The sequence below is a fragment of the Notamacropus eugenii genome, chromosome 6 (genome assembly GCF_028372415.1).
Source record: "Notamacropus eugenii isolate mMacEug1 chromosome 6, mMacEug1.pri_v2, whole genome shotgun sequence".
Taxonomy (NCBI): domain Eukaryota; kingdom Metazoa; phylum Chordata; class Mammalia; order Diprotodontia; family Macropodidae; genus Notamacropus; species Notamacropus eugenii.
Window position 1 is genome coordinate 381,076,800 of NC_092877.1, and position 24,485 is coordinate 381,101,284.

At 39.7% G+C, this 24,485-nt stretch overlaps 1 protein-coding gene and 1 long non-coding RNA gene across 10 annotated transcripts in view; one reads left to right on the plus strand and one right to left on the minus strand.

The window, feature by feature from the left end:
* TPRG1 (tumor protein p63 regulated 1) overlaps positions 1–24,485 on the plus strand; it is a 290,596-nt gene that overhangs the window by 97,039 nt on the left and 169,072 nt on the right. The window contains exon 1 of one of the 9 annotated variants that reach the window (XM_072618839.1): positions 19,617–19,876. The exons of 7 other annotated variants lie outside the window; for them this stretch is intronic. The gene's annotated coding sequence lies outside the window, so the exon portion shown is untranslated. Of the gene's footprint in view, positions 1–19,616; positions 20,038–24,485 lie in introns of those variants that run through there. One more of the 9 variants, XM_072618835.1, reaches the window with a different exon arrangement.
* The window catches only part of LOC140510320 (uncharacterized), a 97,648-nt gene continuing 73,954 nt past the window's right edge, over positions 792–24,485 (minus strand). Inside the window, exons 2-4 of the long non-coding RNA XR_011969191.1 lie at positions 7,903–8,090; positions 6,401–6,493; positions 792–3,058 (exon numbers count right to left, since the gene is read on the minus strand). This is a non-coding gene — a long non-coding RNA (uncharacterized lncRNA). The remainder of the gene's footprint in view (positions 3,059–6,400; positions 6,494–7,902; positions 8,091–24,485) is intronic.

A 24,485-nucleotide genomic window follows, 5' to 3' on the forward strand; every position in this document is an offset into this window, starting at 1 on the left:
GGATGGTCAGAACAATTTACTGGACCCATTACGTTGCGCTGAACATCTGGAATGTTCAGAGGAATAGAGAAGGCCCCAAGGTGACTCCAATGAGTCTCCAATGCCACCATCTCCTTTTCTAATACAGACCATGTGGTCTGGTTTGTAGCTTCCCTGATCTCCTGCCTCATCCACCTCACTCTCCCATATATCCAATTCACTGACAGATTTCATTATTAATCCTCCATCAACATTTCTCCCATTGCCCCCTTTCTCTGCGCTTGCTCAGCAGTTCTTACCATCTGAGTTCTCATCAGCCTTCTAAAATATTGCAAGAGTTTGCCAGTTGTCCTTGCCTAACATCTCTCCCCTCTATGGTGTATCTTCTATAAAGCTTCCAAAGTGTATCAGTCCCTTCCTCAATAAACTACATTGATTCCTTATTATCTCCAGGATCAAATTTCTAATTCCCTTTTTGCATTTAAATACCGCTGCTAACCTTATGTTTCCAACCTCATAAACCTTTATATTCTGTGGTCTAGCTCGAATGACCTTTCTGTTCCTCTTGATTGCTTCATTTCCTGTCTCTATGTCCTTGTCCCATGTTATCCTTGCTGCCTGAATTGCCCTTCATCCATCCTCATTTGTGACTCTCAATAGCCCTTGGTTATTCTAGTACTCCACCGTCTAAGTGAAGTCTTTCCCTTCTCCAACACTCCCATAATTAGATTTTTAAAAAATATATTCTTTATATGATCAATCACCAGGTGAGTATTGTCTCCCATGAGAGAATGCACGCACCTTGAGGGTAGAGTTTGTTTTATTGTTGTCTTTGCATCTTCTGTGCCTAGAGACATGTTTGTTACATAAGAACATATAATAGTAACATAGTTATCTAGCTGATAATCAAAAAAATGCATATTTATTGATTAATTCATAGGCAACACAGATGAACAGCATCCTTCCTCCTCTTGGATCGTTTGTGCATTCTACCAATAGAAAGATGGCTCAGTAGATAAGAGCCTGAAGTGACATCCAATGCAGAGCAGCATCTTTTGGTACCTTCTAGGCCAGGAATAGCAATTATGATAGTTACTGTTATGTTGTGTTTTATACATGTAACGGGGCCTTTTAATGGGGCGTTTGGAACACACCAGGATTGTCTGAAATGGGAGTACCCTGAGGGGTTTGCGTGGATGTGCCCAGGCCTCCCAAGATGGAGACACTCTCTGTTTCCTATCACATGGGTGAATGTAGCCGCCTTTCTTGGACTGCATCCCCAAAACCAGCTGCACCTTTAAAACTGGCAAAACTGAGATGGCCCATCTCTTTCTGCTGCTCTTTGTTTTGACTTGAAGAGTCATGATCACAGTTCCCCCACAGCATAGATACTAAGAACTGAGGAAGAGTGAAAGAAGTTCCTTCCTCTTCTCTCCCTGTCTTTTACCCTAGCTCTGAAAAATGCACCTGAGAAGGTTTGTGTTTTATCCTGTGTGGTTTGCCCTTCTCAGTTCCAGGTGCTGCTGGTGATCTCCACCAGACCAGGAATTTGAGCCATGGCAACCTTGTGTTCAGGATTTCAGGCAGGATGGTGATGCCAGCAGCCCATTAAGGAAGCCTTAGCCCTAGGAAGCCAAGTGCTTGAGACTTAACCCCCAGAAGGGGTTTAGATGTGCTCTAGAAGAACTGAGCTAAACTATGTGCTTAACCCCCTTCCGCTCCCCAGATGATGAGGTGATACAAGGAAGAGGGGAATTACGCCTTGCACATATTGAAGGAGTATGTCTGTTATTGTACCATTTGAAGTAAATAATCTTTTATAAAACTTACTCTAATTGTTAGTGGGTAAATGGAACTGGCATACAAGAAATCTGGTTGCCTCGGTTTCCTAATCTATAAAAGCTGGAGAAGGAAATGGCAAACCAATCCAGAATCTTTGCCAAGAAAACCCAAAATGGGATCATGAAGGGTCTGACTTGATTGAAACAACTTGCATAACAAAAACACCTACAATGGGTCAATGGTCCAACTACTCTACACTTAGGGGAACACCACTGGTGAGAGTACAGAGAATCCAGACAGAACAAGCTGACCTAAAAGCTGCCATAGAACTCTGAGGAAAGGGGGAAGAGCACAGACAGCCTTCAAGAGATGAAGGACCATGATATTCACTGCTACACATACATCATCCCATCTGATTTTCATAACTGTCTTGGAGACAGTCTGTCATAGTAGATAGAGATACAAGAAGACATAGCTACATGTCTCCCCTCTAACAAATACTGACTATGTGACCCTGAGCAAATTCATTAGCCTGTCACTGCTCTAGGAAGATCTCTATGACTAGAATTATGGAGGATGTTTTGTCTCAAATTGCTTCAGAGTTTCTTCACTATGGAGTTCTCGTGTCAAATAATCAGATGCCCAATAACTTTCCATTCTCTCTCATAATTTGATGAAGAGGGATTACAAGTATATTGGTCCCATTTTATAAAAGAGAAAACAGACTCAAAACAATTGATTAGGCAAATAATTAGGCAACATCAGTGCTGAGATTCGAATCTAGGTTTGACTGTCTCCAGGTCTTTTTTTTTTTTTTTTTTTTGGTACCACATAGATTTCAAAACTGAATTCTTCCAAATATAGATAAGCCAGCGATCTCCCAGAAGCAAGTGTTCCATACACCAGACTGCATCAAAATCCAGACACGTCGACCCTCCCATTCAGTGGGATTCTTGGTCAGACAAAGCTTGTCTCTGCACTCTTTGAATTTCAGTGACTAGGAGCATGGTGTTGGTTCAACTCATTTCTTAGCCTTCATTTTCACTATGATTGAGACATTCAGACTAGATTTCAAAAGTAGTTGTCTCTCTTCTTAGAGCATAGATTTTATTTTTTTTTCCTTCATAAATATAGCCCTGAGATTTCACTGGTATACAGAGATCCCTGGTGAGGAATTTCCCCTCTGCCATAGGATCAGAGAAATGATGATGATGATGATGATGATGATGGTGATGAGGATGATGATGATGATGATGATGGCGATGAGGATGATGATGCTGATGTAGCATCTCAAGGTCTGGAAAATACATTTACATATATTATCAATTTTATTTCGACAACATTCCTGTGAGAAAAGGCTACTATCATCTCTGTTTCATGGTGCAACAAGGTGATGCGGTGGGTAAAAAACTGGATTACGGAAAGCTTGAGTTCAAATCCAGTTTCAAACACTTACTGATCATGTGACTTTGGGTGGTTCACTTAACCCCTGCCTGCCTTAGTTTCCTCAACTGTAAAATGGAGATAATGATAGCAAATACTTCACAAAACTGTTGTGACAATCAACTGAACTAATAAGTGATCATTAATAAATGCTCATTCTCTTTCCATTTACAGCTGAGTTAAGTGAGACTGAGAGAAGTCAAGCAACTTTGCCCAAGATCACATAGTGAAGGAAAGTCTGAGGCAGGATTTAAACTCAGATCTTTCTCTGTCAACTTCCAATGCACCATATAGCTGGCCCTAACATAGGTGGATAGGTTTAGAGATAGGAAAGATCTTAGTAAGCATCAGGTCCCACTCCCTCATTTTGTAGTTGAGGAAATTGAGGCACAGACAATTTAAGTGACTTACCCAGGGATATGCAGACAGCAAGTGTCTTTCTTACTGTGAGTATAGCTCTCCAGGCACATTGATCAAACAAAATCATGTAGATGGACAAATTTGAATATATATGATATGATATAGAATCCATGTACAGATAAATGTAGCACTTTGCAAATGCCAAGCTCTATATAAATGTTAGTGATGAAGCTGATACCACAGAGCCTACAGGCAGTTAGAACATTTATAGTCTCAGAAAGGAGCAAGCAAATTAAATTTTATCTTAAATGAACGTGGGAATTCCTCTATTTAAAGAGAAGCCCTGGGGAAATGAAACCCCACCCCAAACATAATGTGAAAAATCATCTGGATCTGTTTGGTAAATGTAATACCTTTCAGTTCTGCTTTGTTGTTTTCTGAAAGTGGGGAATCACCCCCTTTCTAGCTTTTTTATGAAAAGATAAAAACTATTAGGCTTCTGTAGCCCTACTCTACAGACCTGCCCTTCCAGAAATCCATAACCCATAATTATCTTCCCACCTCCCAGGATCCTTTTGAAACGGACTGAAAGGGGGAAAAATAAGTTTTATTTTTTAAAAGATTCTGCATTTTCACAAACTCCATCAGCATCACAGCATCCCATGAATATTTAATCATCATCAGAAGAACAGGAGGCTGAAGAGAAATCAGGTTGTGATATTTGGGAACAGCAGGTGTGGGAAGGAAGGCGTTGACATGACACCCTCTAAGAAAGGATCTGGCATGTTGTGCAAGGGGCCTCCTGCCTCTCCTTACAGCATGGGCTCCAAGGGAGAGGGTGAGGAAAGATTCTTGAGAGATGGAGGTAGGGGCAGATAGGTGAGTGGAGGACTAGCAAGGAGCAGAAGCTCTTGGACCATCTGTGTGTCAGTGTGTGTGTGTGTGTGTGTGTGTGTGTGTGTGTGTGTATGTGACAAAATGAAGTTCCTCTTGCCTGAAGAAATGTCTATTGGACAACTGATGAATTGGACACATCCCTCTCTCTTCTGCCACTGCCATTCACGTATGGGATAGCACCTTCCCTCAAGATTATCTCCAACTGATTTCTGCCAATATTTTATTTGTGTATAATTGCTTACATGGTGTCTTCCCCGTTGAAATATTAACTTCTTGAGGTCAGGAATTGTTTTTGCCTTTCTTTGTATGCCCAGGGCTTAGCTCAATCATAAGTGCTTTAATGTTTATTAATTTTATTTGGTTTTGGAAAATGATATCAAGACAAGAGTAAAAGTAACAAGCATTTCCATCACCATTGGTCCAAGAAAGTCATTGTGTATTATTTCAATCTCTAAGGGACAAAAGGTTTTGGATCCAGTGGTTCAGATCTCTTTTTCTCCCTCCCAAACTCCAGACATGATCCTCAGATCAGTCTAAGAATCTAGAAAAATTTGGATAGTAACTTGCCGTTACCAAAGTAGCAGAGAGTTTTCAGGATAAGGAAAACATGGTCGCTTGCCAGGAAATTTTTTGTTTCGGGAAATTATGTTAACCCAAGAATTCTGTTCTCAAGTGGAGACTGTGCCCATCAGAGATGTGGGAGAAGGGGGCTGACAGTCTGCAGCCTAGAGTCTCCAGGGGCAATAAGATGCCTAGTAACAGGTAGTAGAGCCTATTACAAGACTGATCTAAATGGGCAGGGAGGGAACACCTTATTTTCTAAATGCCTCCGCAGAATGCCACATCTATAGCTACAGCTATAATGACCTTAGGGGAAGCTAGGTGGTGGACTGGAGAAAGCTTCAGGCCTAGAGTCAGGAAGATTCATATGTCTGAGTTCAAATCTGACCTCAGACACTTGTCAGCTGTGTATCCTTGGGGAAGTCACTTAAACCTATTTGTCTCAGTTTCCTCAAATGTAAATTGAGCCGGAGAAGGAGATGGCAAATTACTCTGGTATCTTTGCTAAGAAAATCCCAAATGGGATCACAGAGCATCAGACCCAACTGAATAACAACAAATGGTAATCTTGCACTTCTTTTTAATCTTCTTTAATCTTTCCACACTAAGAGTCTATTAGAATAATCCATTTTGGTTCCTTTTGGAAGTCACTCATGATGCTTTCCTAATAAATGGTGCATTCACCCCCAGACCTTCTGGGAGATGTAGTCCAATGAAAGAGTAGTTGTCTACACAGAGGTAGATCTAGAGCATAAGTAGATTTCCCCCTTTTTTGGAGTTCAAATGGCAGAGGCATTATTTATATGATAGAGTATGAAGTTCCCTTAGAAGTAATAGCAGACTTACTATTCATCTTCTTAGTAAACCAAGTTCTCTCAGATGGCCCATAAACAGGGAGGAGCTCAGTTCACTGGAATGGCCCCCACCCTGGGCGTGATTCACTGTCAAATAGACACCCAAGATGGGAAAACCTGATAGGGGGTGGGGCAGGCAGCAGTTTCCAGTTCTCCCTCCTTGCCCCTGGTACCTGGTCCATCTTTGACTGGCTTTGAAGCTATAAATAGCTTATTAGCAAGATGTCAGTGTTCACTGAACCCAGGTAGGATGGAGAGCCCATTCAAGAAAGAGAAGGGACTGACATTGGCTTTTGGAGAGTCTCTGCTGTGACGCTACTGTCCCGGGCTACCTCCATTATTGACTGGCAAAGCTCTTACCTGTGTGCGCTTGTTTGGCTGGTGATTTTGTTCCTTCTCAGGACTGAAGTAAGTGCAGGGTTAGACTGAGCCTACCTTTCCTCTCACTAATTTCCCTTGACCTAGGCCAGTGAATGCCATGGATTCTTACCATTAAGGTTAACCTGAAGTAATAGCATACTCACATGTGAAGATTCTCAGGCCAGTCGTTCCATTTTCAAGCTTGAATAACTTTTCAAAGTCTCCTTTTTCTTGTAGGTTAAATTGGGAGCATTAGGCTGGAGAAGGAAGAAGGGATAAGATATGACTGATACAGCAAAATAGAAAAAAATGGAAAATTTATAGCAAAAGCAAATATCTTTTCTGGTTCTGAATGCCTTGGGACATTTAGAGAGCTCTCTCAACATCTGTAGGGGAAAAAGGCTCATTTTAATTGCTCCCTTTATATAGGTTGGCTACAAAGCTACTTCCTCACAGCTTTCTTCAGAGAGAGTGAGACAGAGTGTAGTTCAAGTGAAACTGGCCATGTTTTAAAGATGAGGAAATGAAGTTCAGACAGCAGGGGGTGTGACCAGGAAGTCTTTGGTATAGTCTTTGGTATAAAAACAATTTTTCTTTTCACACTCTGTACCACATGGAAATAAGAATTGGAAGACACTTGCAAATAGGAAGACAGCATGCCTAATGACCTCAAGGGTTACTTTATTTGGAGAAGATTCATGAGGGGAAGGAAATGGAGAGAGGAAGAGGATTGAGCACAGCTGACTGGTGGGATGTAAAGGGCCTCTTTATAGCATGAAGGGACTGAAAGCTCTTAGCCTCAAGAACAGAAGACTTGATGGGCTCAGGGGCCATGAAGGGCTGAGTTAGAATCACACCTTAGATACTTGCCACTTGTGTGACTCCGAGAAACTCACTCCATTTCTGCTTCAGTTTTCTCTTCTGGAAATGGGGATAATAAAACCCCTCCTGCCTTGACTTGTTGTGAGGATATAATGAGACAACATTTGAAAAGTGCTTTGTAAATGTTAAAGTGTTATAAAATGCTATTATTAGTTATTATTTGGATGGATGTATTCACCTTTGGCTCCAGTGGGCAGAACCAAGAACTATGCGTATATATTCAGAAAGACAAAATAAGACTTGGATGTTAGGGAGAAAAATACTAACTGAATCCTCCCAAAGACAAAGGTTGCCTGGAGACATGTTGGCTTCCCCGAGTTGGATGTCTTCAAGTAATGTCTGAATGGCCATTTTCTTTTGTGAGGAGTCCTCTAGTGTGTGGGTTGCAAGAGATGACCTTAGAGGGTCCAACCAACTCTTTACTGATACATTGACTGATTTCAGTAGCTGTGTGTTCTAATTCCCTTAAATGCAAGAGGGGGTAAATGAATAAAAGTGTGCATGAAGGAATGAATTAGAGAACAAAGGATCTATATCTCCCTATTACCTCCAGGATCAAATAAAAAACTTGAGTTCCTTGAATTCCTCCATGAATGGACCCCTTCCTAGCCAGAACCTTAATCTTCCCAATGTCCTCTTTGTTCCGGTGATTCTTCTTGATTTTATATTCTAACCAGTATCAGATGATCAGCCTTTCTGATAGAGTGTAAAAGAATTCTACTTCGCAAGTGGGCAGCCAATAAGAACAAAACCAGAAACCATTCCTGTGTTGTTTATTTCTTACTTCTTGGCTCATTGAAGGGGCCATCCCTTTAATCACTTCTTAAGAAAGCTTGTTCACTGAATGGGGGCTGCCTCACTCAAAGTGAGCACTTGAGAAGATCTTAGCTTAAAAAGGCCAAGTTCTCCCATTGCTTTCTAGGCCATCTCCAGTTGTCCTGATGAATATCTAGTCACTGGATCCAGATGGTTCTGGAAGAGAAAGTGAGAATGGTGACTTTAGACAACCTTCCCTCACTCAAATCAAAATCAACTACAAATTATGTCATCACCTCCCTGATACCATTGTCCTCTTTGAGAATAAAGGACATAGGACACAAACACAATCACAGTTCGTAGTGTATTCGAAGGTGAATCAGCAGGGCCACTAAAAAACACAAAAAACAAAACCCAAGTCAAGCAAAGATAAAACCAGCCTAAGTGTTCAGGACAAAGAGGTGTAGATGAGCCTTTCCTAAGGCTGCTCCCCCAAGTTATTAGTGCTCCTTACTCTTCCAACCCTAATGCTGCTGCTACTGCTGTTATTGATGATACAACTTTGCATATAGCTAAAGACACGTGGTCCTTCACTTCCCTGTGTGTGTGCTGCCTCACCTCACTGCAGTGTAATCTCCTTGAGGGCACAGACTAATTGTAACCACAAAGTACAATACTGTTATGCTGCTGTTGTTATGTATTTTTAAGTGATGTCCGATTCTTTGTGGGTTTTTTAAAAAATTTATTTATTTTTAGTTTTCAACATTCACTTCCACAAGATTTTGAGTTCCAGATTTTCTCCCCATCTCTCCCCTCCCGCACCCCAAGACACTGTGCATTCTAATTACCCCTTTACCTAATCTGTCCTCCCTTCTAGGTGGTGCAGTGGATAGAACACCAGTGCAGAAGCCAGGAGGACCTGAGTTCACATCTCACCTCAGGCACTTGACACTCACTAGCTGTGTGACCTTGGGCAAGTCACTTAACCCCAATTGCCTCATCCTGTGTCATCTCCAGTCATCTTGATGAATATCTGGTCACTGGATTCAGATGGCTCTGGAGGAGAAGTGAGGTTGGTGACCTGCACAGCCCTCCTTCACTCAAAACAAAGTCAAGTGAAAGTCAGGTCATTATTTCTTTAATGACATGGTCTTCTTCGGCAACAAAGGATGAACACACACACACACACACACACACACACACACACACACACACACACACACACACCCCTCCCTTCTATCACATCTCTCCCTTAACTTATCCCCAACTTCTCTCTTGTCCTGTAGGGCAAGATAAATTTCTATGCCCTGTCTTTCTTATTTCCCAGCTGCATGCAAAAACAGTTCTCAACATTCGTTCCTATAACTTTGAGTTCCAATTCTTTCCCTTCCTCCTTCCCCACCCATCCCCACTGAGAAAGCAAGCAATTCAACAGAGGCTATACTTGTGTAGTTATGCAAAAGACTTCCATCATAGTAATGTTGTGAAAGACTAACTATATTTCCCTCCATCCTATCTTGCCCCTCATTTATTCTATCCTCTCTTTTGACCTTATCCATCCCCTAAAGTGTTTACTTCTAATTATTTCTTCCTCCCATTTGCCGTCCCTTCTATCATCCCCCCACCCCCACTTATCCTCTTCGCCCCTACTTTCCTGTAGTGTAAGATAGATTTTGATACCAAACTGAGTGTGCATGCTATTCCCTTCTTAAGCCAAATGTGATAAGAGTAAGCTTCACTTTTTCCCTATCACCTCTCCCCTTTCTGCTCCATTGAAAAAACTTTTTCTTGACTCATTTATGAGACATAATTTGCCCCATTCCATTTCTCCCTTTCTTCTCCCAAAATATTCCTCTCTTATCCCTTAATTTTTTCCCCCTGAAGTATTATGCTCAGTTTTGCTGGGTACATGATTCTTGGTTTTAATCCCAGTTCCTTCAACTTTTGGAATATCATATTCCAAGCCCTTTTAATCCCTTAATGTGGAAGCTGCAAGATCTTGTGTTATCCTGATTGTATTTCCACAGTACTAGAATTGTTTCTTTCTAACTGCTTGCAATATTTTCTCTGGGACCTCTGGAATTTGGATACAATATTCCTAGGAATTTTTCTTTTTGGATCTCTTTCAGGAAGTGATGGGTGGATTTTTTCAATATTAATTTTTCCCTCTGGTTCTAGAATATCAGGGCAGTTTTCCTTGATAATTTCATGAAAGATGATGTCTAGGCTCTTCTTTTCAAAATGGCTTTCAGGTAGTTCCATAATTTTGAAATTGTCTCTCCTGGATCTATTTTACAATCACTTTTTTGTCCAATGATATGTTTCGCAATGGCTCAAATTTTTTCATTCTTTTGGTTTTGTTGTGTAATTTCTTGGTTTTTCATAAAGTCATTAACTTCCATCTACTCCATTCTAATTTTTAAAGAACTATTTTCTTCAGTGAGCTTTTGAGCCTCCTTTTCCATTTGACTAATTCTGCTTTTTAAAGCATTTTTCTCCTCATCGACTTTTTGGAACTCTTTTGCCATTTGCATTAGTCTATTTTAAAGGTGTTATTTTCTTCAGAATTTTTTGGGTCTCCTTTAGAAAGGTGTTGACTTGCTTTTTAAGATTTTTTTCCATCGCTCTCATTTCTCTTCCTAATTTTTCCTCCACCTCTCTTACTTGGTTTTCAAAATCCTTTTTGAGCTCTTCCATGGCCTGAGACCATGGCATATTTATTTTGGAGGTTCTGCCTTGACTTGTATGGCTTCCTCTGATGGTATGCTTTGTTCTTCCTCATCTGAAAGGATGGAGGAAAATACCTGTTCACCAAGAAACTAACCTATAGTCTTATTTTTTCCCCCTTTTTGGGCATTTTCCCAGTCAGTTACTTGACTTTTGAGTAATTTGCAAAGAAGAGGATGGATTCTGGGGCCCTGTAAGTTCTCAGTTCCTCCAAGGTGGCACAAGGTGGCTGGCCTGTGCTCTGGTCTGGGAGATAGTACAAATTTTTCTGCCGAGGATCTTTGAAGCTTTCTTTGATGTTTGTGGGTTGAGCAATTTGGGAACCACAGCTGCTGCCACTTCTGGGGATTCTGCCCCTGAGGCCTGCTTGTGCTGTGCAGCCAAGCCTTGGCTGTGTTCCGAGAGCTGCACTCTATCTGCCTTCCAGGCTGTCTTGGGCTGGAAATCTCTTTCACTCTGTTGATTTGTGGCTTCTGCTGGTCTAGAATTTGTTTAGGGTCATTTTTACAGGTATTTTATGGGCTACAGGGGGACAGCTAGAGCAGGTGCATCTTTCTACCCCTCCATCTTGGTTCTGCTCCGATTTTCCATGAACTCTTAAAAAGATGCATTTGTAACATAACATATATTAAAGAAGAATTTTTTTGAGTTGTCCCTGGGATTTCATTGGCATGCTCTTACTATGGAAACTCCCTCTATGAATTCATTTAGCAGCTACTCTGCAACTTTCAATCTTATAGATTTTTCAGGATCACTGAGTAGCTGAATACACAAAGTTTCATAGCCAATAGCTATTAAAGACAACACTTGAATCCAGGTCATTCTAACTCAGTGATAATCTCACTATACATTAAATAAAATAATTGTTTTAACTAAAATGTAACCTTTAAATATCCATTTATTCAGTTATTCTAAAGTACCTCCTAAGTGCACAGAACTGTTCATTGAGGATGATCAAAAAATGGATATAAACTATAGTTCCTTCATTTATGGGGTATGCCACTTCAGAGACCTTCTAGTTCAACTTGATCCTAACCAAGATTTCCCTGTACAATGTACCTGGCTAGAGAGAGTCCAGACCTTACTTGAAGAACTCTGGTGAGATGGAACTCACCACCTCCTGAAAGGCTTACTGTGTAGGAGGAGAAATACACACTTTGATAATAAGAATATACAATATTAAATGTCAAGTATATCAGAAATATATAAAACCAAGGTGAAGCTAATCTGAAACTCAGAAGAGATGCTGAGCCTCGATAGATCAGTTTAAGAGGCATTTACACAATTGTTTCAGCTGAAGCTGTGGGAGTGAATAAGGGTAAAAAAGAAGAGAATGTAGCCACAGAAAAGAGAAAGTGCAGACCTTTAGTTAGTACACTTGTCAAGAGGTTTAGAAGAGAAAATAAGGGATCTACAGGCAGAAAGGATATTATAATGTTTGCAGCAGAAATAAAAGGGTTGGGAGTCTCTGAAGCTCAAAAAGGATTTTTTAAATCAAACAAGAGAAGCTGAAAACATTGAAAAAAGAAATGATGATTATTCAAGAGAATGATGGAAAAGAGTCAACATCTTGGTAAAGGATGCACCAGAAAAATGGAGAAAAGATGTACAAAAATTTACTGAAGATAGCAATTCCTCAAAACAGAATTAACCAAATCAAAAATGAGGCAAAAAAGCTAACTGAAGAAAGTAATTCTTTAAAAATTAGAATAGGACAATTCAAAGTTAATGATCATATACTATATCAAGAATGAGGCATACAAAAATCAAAATATTCAAAAAATAGAAGAAAATGTGAATCCTCTCACTGGGGAAAAACAGACATGAAAAATAGATATAGGGGAGATAACTGAAAAATTATTGGAATATTTGAAATCCCTGATCAAAGAAAAGAGCATGCATATTACTTTTCAAGAAATCATGAAAAAAATCTATCCTAGTATCCTAGAATCAGAGCTTAAAGTACAAATCGAAAGAATCTACTTATCAACTACTGAAAAAGAACCCAAAGCGAAAACTCTCAGGAATATTATAACCAAATTCCACAACTGCCAGGTCAAGGAGAAAATATTGCAAGAAACCAGAGAGAAAAAAAATGCAAATATTGTGGAGTCACAGGATTACTTAGAATTTAGCAGCTTCTATATTAAAGGATTGGAGTGCCTAGAATGTAATGTTCCAGAAGGAAAAGGAGCTAGAATTGGAACCAAGAACCACCTACCCAGCAAAATTAAGCACAATCATTTAGAGGGAAAAATGGAAATTCAATGAAAAAGAGGATTTTCAAGAATTCCTGGTTAAAAGACCAGAGGTAAAAAGAAAATTTCAAATACAAGACTCAAAAATTGCATAAAAATGTAGTCAGGAAAGCAAAAGCAAAAGGGATTCTAAGTCTAGGTTATTAACATTCCTACATTGGAAGATGATATCTGTGACTCTTATGAACTATGTCACAATTAAGGCAGTTAGAAGCAGACTACATAGTCAGAGAGTCCACGTATAAATTGACTTTGATGGAATGATATCTAAAAAAATAAAAAGTGAGAGAGGATTGCACTTGGAGAAGAGGGAATGGAGAGGTACAGTGGGGTAAATTATTTCACATAAAGAGAAATGAAAGACTTATTACAAGGGAGGGAAAGATGGGAGGCCAATAGACCTCACTTGAAAGTTTCAGTGAAACTGACTCGAGAGAATAACCAATAAAATTAGTTGAGTATGGAAATCTGTCTTACCCTATAGAGTACACACACACACACACACACACACACACACACACACACACACACACTTTTTTTTTTTCAGCAGTACATGGCACCTACAGAAAAATTCACCATGTATTAGGGTATATATACCTCACAATCAAATGCAGAGAGGCAGAAATATCAACCTTTTCAGATCATAATATAATAAAATTATATTCAATAAAGGACAATGGAAAATAAAAATGAATTGGAAACTAAATAATCTAACCTTAAAGAATGAGAGGATCAAAGAAAAAAATCATAGAAACAATAAGTAATTTCATTAAAGAAAATCACACAGTGAGAAAACATACCAAAATTTATGGGATGCAGCCAAAGAAGTGATTTGGGGGGATGTGTATACACACACACACACACACACACACACACACACACACACACACACACACACACACACACATATATATATATATATATATACAGATACAGATATAGATATAGATAGATGTATGTATGTATATACATGTGTGTGTGTATATACACACAGATATGTGTGTCTATGTATGCATATGTATGTGTGTATACATACACATATGTATATACACATATATTTATATACACATACATATATACACACATATACATATATACATACACATATGTGTATATGTGTGTGTGTGTATATCCCAAAACTCTCACATAAAAAAACAGAGAAAAGATAAGATCAATGAATTAGGATGCAACTAAAAAAAAGAAAAATAATAATTAAAACTCCTCAATTAAAACCAATGTGGAATTTCTGAAAATAAAAGAAGAGAGATTAGTAAAATTGAACTAATAAATAAAAGTAAGAGATAATTTTATGGGGAAAAATCAGTAAAATAGATAAACTTTTAATTTGATTTTTTAAATGATTAAAAAAGAGAAAGAAGAAAACCAAATTACTAATATCAAAAATGAAAAGAGTGAATTTACTAACAAAAAAGAGAAAATTAAAGCCACTGTTAGATGCTATTTTGTCCAACTATATGCCCCAAAATCTCACAATCTAAGTGAAATGGATAAATATTTACAAAAGTATAAACTGCCTAGATTAACAAAACAGGAACTTAAATAATACTTAAATAATCCAGTTTTAGAAAGAAGAAATTGAACAACTCATTAATGATTTTTATAAGAAAAAATACCCAGGGCAAGATGGATGCACAAGCACATTCTACCAAACATTTAAAAAAAAATTATTTCCAGTAGTATACAAACTATTAGGAAAAATAGGCAAAAAGAAAGGAGACCTAAGCAATTCCTTTTACAAGGCAAATATGTGTAATGGTAATTTGAATTGGAAAATCTTTCCTATTCATTAATAGGCCCATTAAGTCACATGGAGCCTGTGGTAAGAGGAGTTTGCCAAATGGGTGGAGCAGGAAGAGTCCAAGCTAGTGCAGAGCTGAGAGGAAGTTGGTCTTGACAGCAATGAGAGTTAGGAAGGACACAGGATCCTGAACAGCATGAGTGATTTTGGGATAAGAGATTTTGTGATTTTATTTAAGAGAGCCTGTTTGTGATGTGTATAATGGACCTGGTTTGTGAGCAGCCTAGCAGGGCGAAGGCTTGGGAATGGTTTTGTCCTCTGCATTGTTATCGTATATAGATTTTTTGCTTTGATGGATTTGGGTCTGAATAAATGTTTTGGCTCTGCCTTTCATTTGGAGAGTCCGGGATATTTCGTGATTCTTAATTGCACTGTGTTATTCATGGCTGTCATGGGCACTATGAATATTGCATTGGTGCTACAAATGGCGACGAGGATGGGATTGTGAAATATCAGGCTTCTATTTAGGGACAGAAAGAAAGAGGAGACATTGGAAGAAATGATCATCCCAGGGTGGGAATATTTTTGTTCCTCCATAGAAAGAGAATAGGCTAAAGGCACAGGGCTTTGTGAAAACTGGGAACTGAGGCTACAGACTGGAGAACCCAGACTCTTGGAAAGATGTTTGCAAGAAATACCAATGGAACCAGGGAAAGAAATGGCAGGGGATGTAGGAGAGGCTGGGCCTTGCTATGCTCTGGATGGAGGAAGGACTTGCCCCCCATCCCCCAGAAGATGGCTAGAGCCTTGTGAGCCAGGGTGCAGTGAGGGCCAGGGAGACTCAGAAAAGAAAAAGCCATTTTTGCCTCAAATAGTGTATAAATGTGGAGATGGCTGCTAGAGAAAAAGGCTCAGATGGAAATGGAACTGGTTTGCAGGAGAGACTTTGTCCTGCGGTGTTCCTGCTGTCCTTTGAGAGACTTTTGGGTGATAGAAGAGAGGGTAGTTGTTTTTTCTCACAGGAGGTGAAAAGTTAACAATAGGAAAGTGAAGGCAGCCCTTGCACAGACTGGGCTTGATTTGGGCCTAAACACAGGCCAGGAGGTGTGTGGGAGGAGAATGAAACAAGTGAGGAGGCTGAGGTTTGGCCAGTGCCGAGAAGGAAGCAGGGGAATCAGGAGGCCCCCACAGTGCAGTGTTTGGGGGGGTAATTGAGGATTTTGCTCATCAAGAGGTCATAGATGTTTTGAGTTGATTCACCCAAAGAATGGAATAATCATTGGTACCTTGGATGGTGAAAATTAGTGAAAAAGAAAGGTTTTCTCCAGAGGGAAGAATGATTAGCCAGTGGATTCAGGGTCAGAGTGGATTGACAACAAAAGAGTTGTTTGCTCTGTTGAGATCAAGGGTAGATTTTGGAAGAATAGATGGCATTCCAACTAATGAACTACATGAAATGTCTCCAGGAAAGAGGCTTGAGTTTAGACTGAGCAGGGAGGTAGGATCTGTCCCTGCAGATCATTCTGAAACATTGTATCCAGGTTCATCACACCTGGAGGGAGAATGGGGGGTTGGCCAGGCCCCAGCTCAGATTAAAGAGGGGGTACTTCTAGCCAGAACTCTGACCCTGGGACTACAAATTAGAAAACAGTAAACAGAAGTGAATGAGGCTATGATAATAGGGTCATGGACTCCAGAAGCATGGCCGACCCTATATCTACTCTGCTTTTGAGGATTGTCTCCTTGTTTCTTTTTGGCTTTTTGTCTGTTCACCTTGTTTGTTAGATTTGTTTTCTGCAGGCTCAATACCCTCCATTTGTGGATGCTTGATGACTTAAGCCAGATGGCATCCTCTATCCATGACTGTGCTGTGTCGTCTTTGGACCTGAAGTCAACCAAACTCAGAATGCCAGCTAGAGAACTGATTTCTCAAATGGGACCTGTTAGGGCAGAAGCAGCTCTACACCCAATCTCAACAGAAAGTAGCTATGGGTGAAGAGACCTTCACCCCTTACTCCAAGATTTTGGGCCCCATTTATTTGAGTGGCAATGATGGGGTGCTTGTGCTCAAACCCCACCCTAAGATACTTTTTTATGTGCTCATTTTGTGTTATCCCTGTTATGTTGTTGTAAAGTTCTATTGACACCAGTTTGCCCACTGACCTATGTAATGAATATGAAAGATCTTGGGGTTGAGTGTAATGGTAATTTGAATTGGAAAATTTTTCCCATTAATAGGCCTGCTAAGTCACATGGAACCTGTGGTGGGAGGAGTTTGCTGAACAGGTGGAGCAGGAAGAGGCCAAGCTAGTGCTGAGCTGAGAGGATGTTAGTCTTGAGAGCAGTCAGAACTAGGAAGGATGTGGACTCCTGGGTAGCATGAGTGATTTTGTGATTGTGATTTTGTCTAAAACAACCTGCTTCTGATGAGTGTAATGGACGTAGTTTGTGGGAAGCTTAGCAGGGGGAAGGCTTGAGAATGGTGTCCTCTATATTGTTATTGTATGTAGACTTTTCTGCTTTGATGCATTTGGGTCTGAATAAATGTTTTGGTTCTGTGTACCATGTGCAGAGTCTGTGGTATTTCGTGATTCTGAATTGTGCCATGATATTCATGGCTGCCATGGGCGCTGTGAATATTGCATTGGCTTTACAATATGGTACTGATATCTAAACCAGGAAGAGCTCTAACAAAGGAAGAAAATTATAGACCAATTTCCCAAATGTATATTGACACAAAAAATGTTTAATAAAATTATAGCAAAGAGATTACAACAATATATCACAGGGATCATACATTATGACCAACTGGGATTTATACCAGAAATCAGGGCTATTTCAAAATTATGAACCCTAAAAGCTGAATTGACCATATCAATAACAAACCCCCCCAAAATATATGATAATCTTAATTGCTGCAGAAAAAGTTTTTTATAAAGTACAGAATTTATTCCTATTAAAAACACTAGAGTGCATAGTAATAAATGGGACTTCCCTTAAAATGATAAGTAATATCTATCTACAATCATCAGCAAGCATTATCTGTAATGGAGATAAACCAGAAGCATTCCTAATTAAATGAGTAGTTAAGCAAGAATGACCATTGTCACCACTATTATTCAGTATTGTACTAAAAATCTTAGCTATAGCAATAAAAAAATAAATTAAGGGAATTAGAATAGGCATAGAAAAGAAACACACATAAATCATCAACATTTCAATACATTGCTAACAAAATCCAAAAGCAAGACATAGAAAGATAAATTCCATTTAAAATAGCTGCAGACAATACAAAATACTTAAGTTTCTACCTGCCAAGACAATCCCATGGATCAGATGAATAGAATTACAAAACATATTTTACACGAGTAAAATCAGATCTAAACAGCTGGGGAAATATCAACTGCCCATTGGTTGGTAGAGCTAATAGTATAAAAATGAACATTCCACCTAAACTATGTATTTAGTGCCATGCCAATAGGACTATCAAAATGATTTTATAAAGCTTGAAATATAATAATAAAATTCATCTGGAAGAACGCAATATCAAAAATACTATTGGAAAAAAATGTGAAGAAAGGTAGTCTAGCCACACCAGAATTCAAACTGTGTTATAAAGCGATAATTATTATACACATTCTTTGTTCCCCACAACAAGCCTTAGGTAGGTGCTGAATAGAATGTTAGGGGCTTCTTTTCCAACCTCTTCATTTTGCAGGCCATGGAAAAGACTTGTGCAGAGCTACACAATCGTACACAGAAATAGGAGTGGTGCCCAAGAGGTCTCCAGCCTATAAATTAAATTTTATTGCAATAATGTGGAATTGAGGTTCTGGGTTGTTAGGTTTTAATTAGTTGCAGATAGAGGTGTTTGGAGTATCAGATGCCACCTACAATGCCCCGACTTTATGGCTGAACAGTCTGTCCCAGAGAGGTAAAAAATGTGACCCATAGTCACATTAATGGGCAGAGGCAAAGTCTGATTCGAAATTCGATACACATTCTTTGCCCTAAACGGCTTCCCAAATCTGTATAGAGAGACAGCAAAACATTGCAGAAAAGAGACCAATTGCAGTCAGCATAGGCTTGATTCAAAGCCTGAGTGTGGAATTTACTAGATATGTGATCATAGCAAGTCACTTACACTTCTAGAACTTCAGTTTTCTTATCTGTAAGATGGGATAATTGTACCTACATTAACTGATCATGGCTTTCTTGTGACAAATAAATGAGATAATAGTTCTCAAGCAACTATTGCAATTATTGCAATGCCAACAATAATAGCCTCAGAGAACTAGGAGGTCTGCATCATCTATACTGAGACAGAACCACAGAATGTTAGAACTGAAAGTCACCTTCAAGATCATCTAGTCCAATTGCCTGTCTTTACAGATGAAGAAACTGAGTTTCAGAGAAAAGAAGGAATTATTCCAATGTTCTATTGCTAGTTAGAGGTCATAGTAACTAGACCAGACTGCAGCATTCCTATGTCCTTGACCAGTGCTCTCTCCACTCCATAATATAACCTCATGACTTCCTGTGTTTCTTGGTTATTTCTTCTTCCAAAAAGACAAGATGACCACACAGCAAGGCTAGTACCTATGGGTATTTCTCCTCACTTCTCCCATCTATGTAATGGATCCAGTAAATATAAGCTAATATCAGTTCATTAGAAAGAAGAATCTCATATGGAAAGTGCAAATCCAGCCCAAGAAAGAGGCAACTCTTTATCATGGGCTTCCTCTTCTTTCCCTCCCCTTTCCCATTTCTTTTATATATCTAATTATTATTTCATTTTTCTAATCATCATTTAGAAATTGTTAGTTGAGGGTATAACCTATTTACTCGTTAAGGGGCTACATATGTGCAAAAGTTGTTTTCACTTTGTAGTACTCATAGTACAATGAAAACTACCTGAGGACAGGGACTGTTTCATTTTTGTCTGAATAACTCCAGTTTCTAGGATGTTTTCCAGTACATAGTAGGAGTTTGCTAAAAACTTGTTGATTGATTGATTAGTTGTTGATGATCTTGGGTTGCTCAGTGAAAAACCAGTCAGGGGACACTGTTGGAGAGGACAAAGGGGTGTGTCCCACCAGAGGCGGGGCACAACCAGAGAGGCAGGCTCTTGATGTTTGACCGGTTTAGTAGCACCCTGAGAACTATTTGGACTTACTACTTTCATTGCTGGAAGAGTAGATGACTGCGTAGGATCTTGGGCTCCTGGAGAAAAAGATCAGATTCAGACTGAGAAAAAGGTGAGAATTGGAATACATACTGTTTGCCATCAGTTAAAGCTCTCTACTAGTACAACTCAATTCTGACAAGTTGAGTCTGTGGAGAAAGCTGCTCCCCACAGAGACTTCCTACCTCCAACAGAGGAAAGGGATTTCTTTAACAGAAATCACATCTTAAACAGGTAAGGTCAACTGACTTCTCTCTTTTCCTACTGAATTGTTTTTGAATACATGTACAAGGGCAGAAAAAAATTGTGTCAAGGTTCAAAGAAACAAGGAAATCCTCCTTCTCCCACAAGACCCACTGAGGTAATGTGAACCCGTGACAACAAAATAGACAACTCATAATGTCTGGTTTTCATCACTGACATCCTATTTGACTAGAGGCAACTGTTTAAACCTCACACCTTCTAAATTGGAAAAGGCTGATGATAACTGTGATGGTATATAACATGACCTACCTTATCTAACCTATAGGGATACATGAATGCTGGGGTTCAAAGGTTCTCTGGTTTTCTAGCCCTCTATCCTCTCCCTTTCTTCTTTCCTCCTTTTCTCCTTTCCTTTCTTCCTTCATCTTTGTCCCATTTCCTTCTTTCTTCTCCTTCCTTCCCTCCTTCCTTCCTTCCTTCCTTCCCTCCTTCCTTCCTTCCTTCCTTCCTTCCTTCCTTCCTTCCTTCCTTCCTTCCTTCCTTCCTTCCTTCCGTTGTTCTATCATAGTCACTTCTTTATACAAGGACACATACGATACATGTGTATACACATGTGTATGTTCACATATATCTATATAAATATACACATACATGTATATGTATACATATGTCTATATAAATATACATATACATGTGCACATAGACATGCTCCCTTATCAGCTATTTTGGATTTTATTAGAAGAAAGCTACAATTCTGAGCATACTTTGATAGTATCACAGGGGTTGGGTCAATATTAAAACAAATTGAATGCTAATGGCTGTAAAGAAAGATTTTAACTTCATCCCACTGTGGGGGGAAGGAAAATTCCATCTCTGCACAAGCTCCCAAACTGACTCTCCGAATTTCCTCTCTTGTGAGAGCTGTCATTCTATCTGTATTGTTTTACACTTTTAAGATAATCTCATTCTCAGTTACTGCGGGGGTTTTTCTGGGGATGCTAATTTTAGCCACTGTTTTTTTTTCTTCTTCTGCCAAAAAGGTTGAATTCTCCTTGGTTGTGAAAAAGAACACTTCCGTGTGTGTGTGTGTGTGTGTGTGTGTGTGTGTGTGTGTGTGTGTGTGTGTATGTATGCTACACACTCACATGCACACTCTTGTAGTTCTCTCAAACGACTCTCTTGTTATGTGTGGTAGCAGGATGAAAATTCACTGCCGTGGGCTTGCCAGAGACTGGCCAAGGCAGGATCTCACCGCATTTTTAGTCATTGTGCTCTTTTCTACCATGCTCCCTTTAGTAGGGCTGCCAAAAAACAAACCACCTATTTGCTCTTCCCCCCTACACAGCAATGATGTCCCCACCCCTGGTCTTGGCACAGAGGAATCCTGATAGCTAAGATGCTTTCCCACCTTCTTGCTGCTTCTTAGAATCCCGAGCTTTCTACTGAACAAAGTTCATGGGCCATCTCCTCCTACCTGAGGCCTTTTCTGAACCCTGAGGTCCCAATCCCTCCCTCTTGGGATCCTTTTCTATATACTTTCTTTTTGCTGATCTGTAGTCATGTTTTATAGCCTAAATTCTATGTAAGCCCCTAGAAGGCATTGGATATTTTCAATTTTGATATATTTCTCTAGTGCCTAACAAAGTGTCTGGTACATAGTTACAAATAATCTATTAACCAATATGTGCTTATTAAACACCTTCTACGTGCCAAGCACTGAGAATACAAAAGGGAAATATTTCCAGTCCTCAAGGTGGTTTTTTTTTTTCTAGTGGGGGAGATGGCCTGCCTATGTAGAGGGATGTGGAAAATGTATACAAACCAGGCTCCAGGTCATCTTGGGTGGCAGAGGACTAGTAGCTAAGGGGAACCAGAAAATCTGTAAGGCACAAAGTGGAGCTTTCATTGCACTTAGCAATTCTAGAAGTTGGAGGTAAGCAGGGAGTTAGTTTGTTCCAGGTCCTAGGGACATCCAGTGAGGAGGCCAAGAGATGGAAGCTGGAGTACCTTGTTTTAGAAATAGGAAAAAAAAAGTGTGCAGCATGGCTGGAATACAGAGTTCAGGGAGGAAAGCAATGTAAACTCCCCTGGCAAGGTAGGAAGGGATGAAATCCTGAAGAACTTTAAACACCAGATTGGCCCTGGAATTTGTTGAATAGAGGTTGCCATGAAGACACTCAACAAAAGTTTATGTCTTTGTCAATCAGTTCAATTAACATTTATTTGCAACCTACAACAGGCCAGACTTCTTCATTGAGTGACATGAAAGTATCTTTTAGGGTTTGGTCCTATTAAATTGAGGGAATAAAATTGCTGATCTTATTAGGTAGGCTCCAAGCTGACCCTGCCAACCAATGGCTTATTGATGGTATTTTCCCATAATAGCTGAGCATCCTACCTACATGAAGGATAGGAAATGAGCTGTCATTTCTAGCTTCCAGATGAGGAAATGAGACCAGATGAGGTTCAACATTTCTAAGGAATAGAGAAATCACCAAGAGATTGAGAGAACACCCTTCCTTAATTGATTAAATCCTACTGAAAGCCATGTGAACTAGACTTGGAGTCAGGAAACTTCCAAGTGCATCCTGCCTCAGGTACTTCCCGATTCTAAAGTCCTAAATAAGCCACTAAGCTTTCAGAAGGTCACCTGTAAATGAGAATATGAATACCTGTGCCACCTTCGTGGTTTGGATGTGAGAAAAATACTTCATGAACCTTCTATGGAGGCCCAAAGGGCCTGGAAGAATGATTATGACTTAGACAGGTCCATTGGCATAAATGAAATCAGACCTCCACCCCACACCATACCCGAAATCAAATGTTTTCAGTGAACGTTATCTCTCCTTGACCACAAGGGTCTATGGTGTCCTCATCATGTCTCCAGGTTGATGCTAGTACCTGTCTTGGGCATTCTCACAGACACAGATAATTGTAGGATCTCAGGGTGAGAGGGTATCTCAGAAATGTCAAACTCCAAGCCAGTGAGGCAACAGCTACTCAATGTCTACATTCCAGTTAAGAGACAGGAAAAACCTGGCATGACAGTAACAATCCGCAGTTCCAATATCCTTTAAACTTTTGTTCCTTTCAAAGTCACAAATCTCTATGAGATAGCATGAACATGTAAAAAACACCAGATTTTGTGTCATAAGATCTAAGTTCAAATACTGTCTTGGCTACTTTAATTACCTGCGTGATTTTGCACATCTTTAGACTTCTACTTCTCCATAGTAGGAGAGAGTTTGATCTGATCATCCCTAAGGTCCTTCCAGTTCTGAGTCTGTCACTCTTTGCTTCCATGCCTCCATGACCTTGAATGTCCCTTTAGAAAGGGAATATCCTCTGCAGTCCTGATAGCAGTACCAGCCAATCTCTAGGCATTTTTGAATGCCAATTCCCCTGTCTGAAATGCACTAACTTTCTCATTCAGAATTCTTCCATTCCCTCATAGTACAGCTCGGGCACAGCTGGCTCCATGGAATGTCTCCTGAGAGCCTAGAAAATAACCCTCTTCTCAGATTTCCCTTCAGGCTTTTGTTTGAATTTCTCCTATGCTCCCGTCTCACTCTACCCTGTATCCAACTTCTTTGTGGGCATGTGTATTCCCTATAAAAGATGTTAAGGTCATGGAAGGTAGGAAATGTGTCTTTTATAGAAAGGTAGATAGATAGATAGGTAGATAGATAGATAGATAGATAGATAGATAGATGACAGATAGATACATAGATGATAGTTAGATACATACATAGATAAATGGGTAGATGAATAGAGATAGATATCAATACACACACATACAGACGCACATACACACACACACACACACACTCACACACGGTTGTTTGGTTGTTGTGCTTTCTGATTCGAAGAGGACCAAAATGAAATACTATGTTAGAGTCAAGGTACAGTGTGTCTGACTGGGACTGATCAGACCAATACGAGCTCAGCATGCTCAACCACAGCTCAGATGCAAATAGTCCATGTGAACATTGAGGTGGAATTCTCTAAATTTGCACATCCTACGTGTCCTTTGAGCTGTTTCAATTCTGTTTTGCTCATAGACCACAGCACCTTCTTTGATGTGGGCACACATGCTGAGTGAGCCTGTGCCAGTACCTATCATGTCATATGGTCAATTCCAAAGCTCTTAAGAGAGACCTTAAGAGTGTCCTTGTAGCGCTTCTTCTGACCACCGTGAGTTGGTCTACTCTGTGTGCGTTCTCCATGAAATAGTCTTTTTTGGCAAGTGTATGCTTTGCATTTGAATAACATGACCAGCTTATCAGAGTTGTGCTCTCTGAAGCAGAGTTTGAATGCTTGACAGTTTAGTTTCAGTGAGGACCTTAGTGTCTGGTACTGTATCCTACCAGGTGATCTTCACAATTTTCCTAAGACAGTTCAAATGGAAGTGGTTCAGTTTCCTGGCATGGCACTGGTAGACTGTCCATGTTTCACAGGCACACAAAAATGAGGTCAGC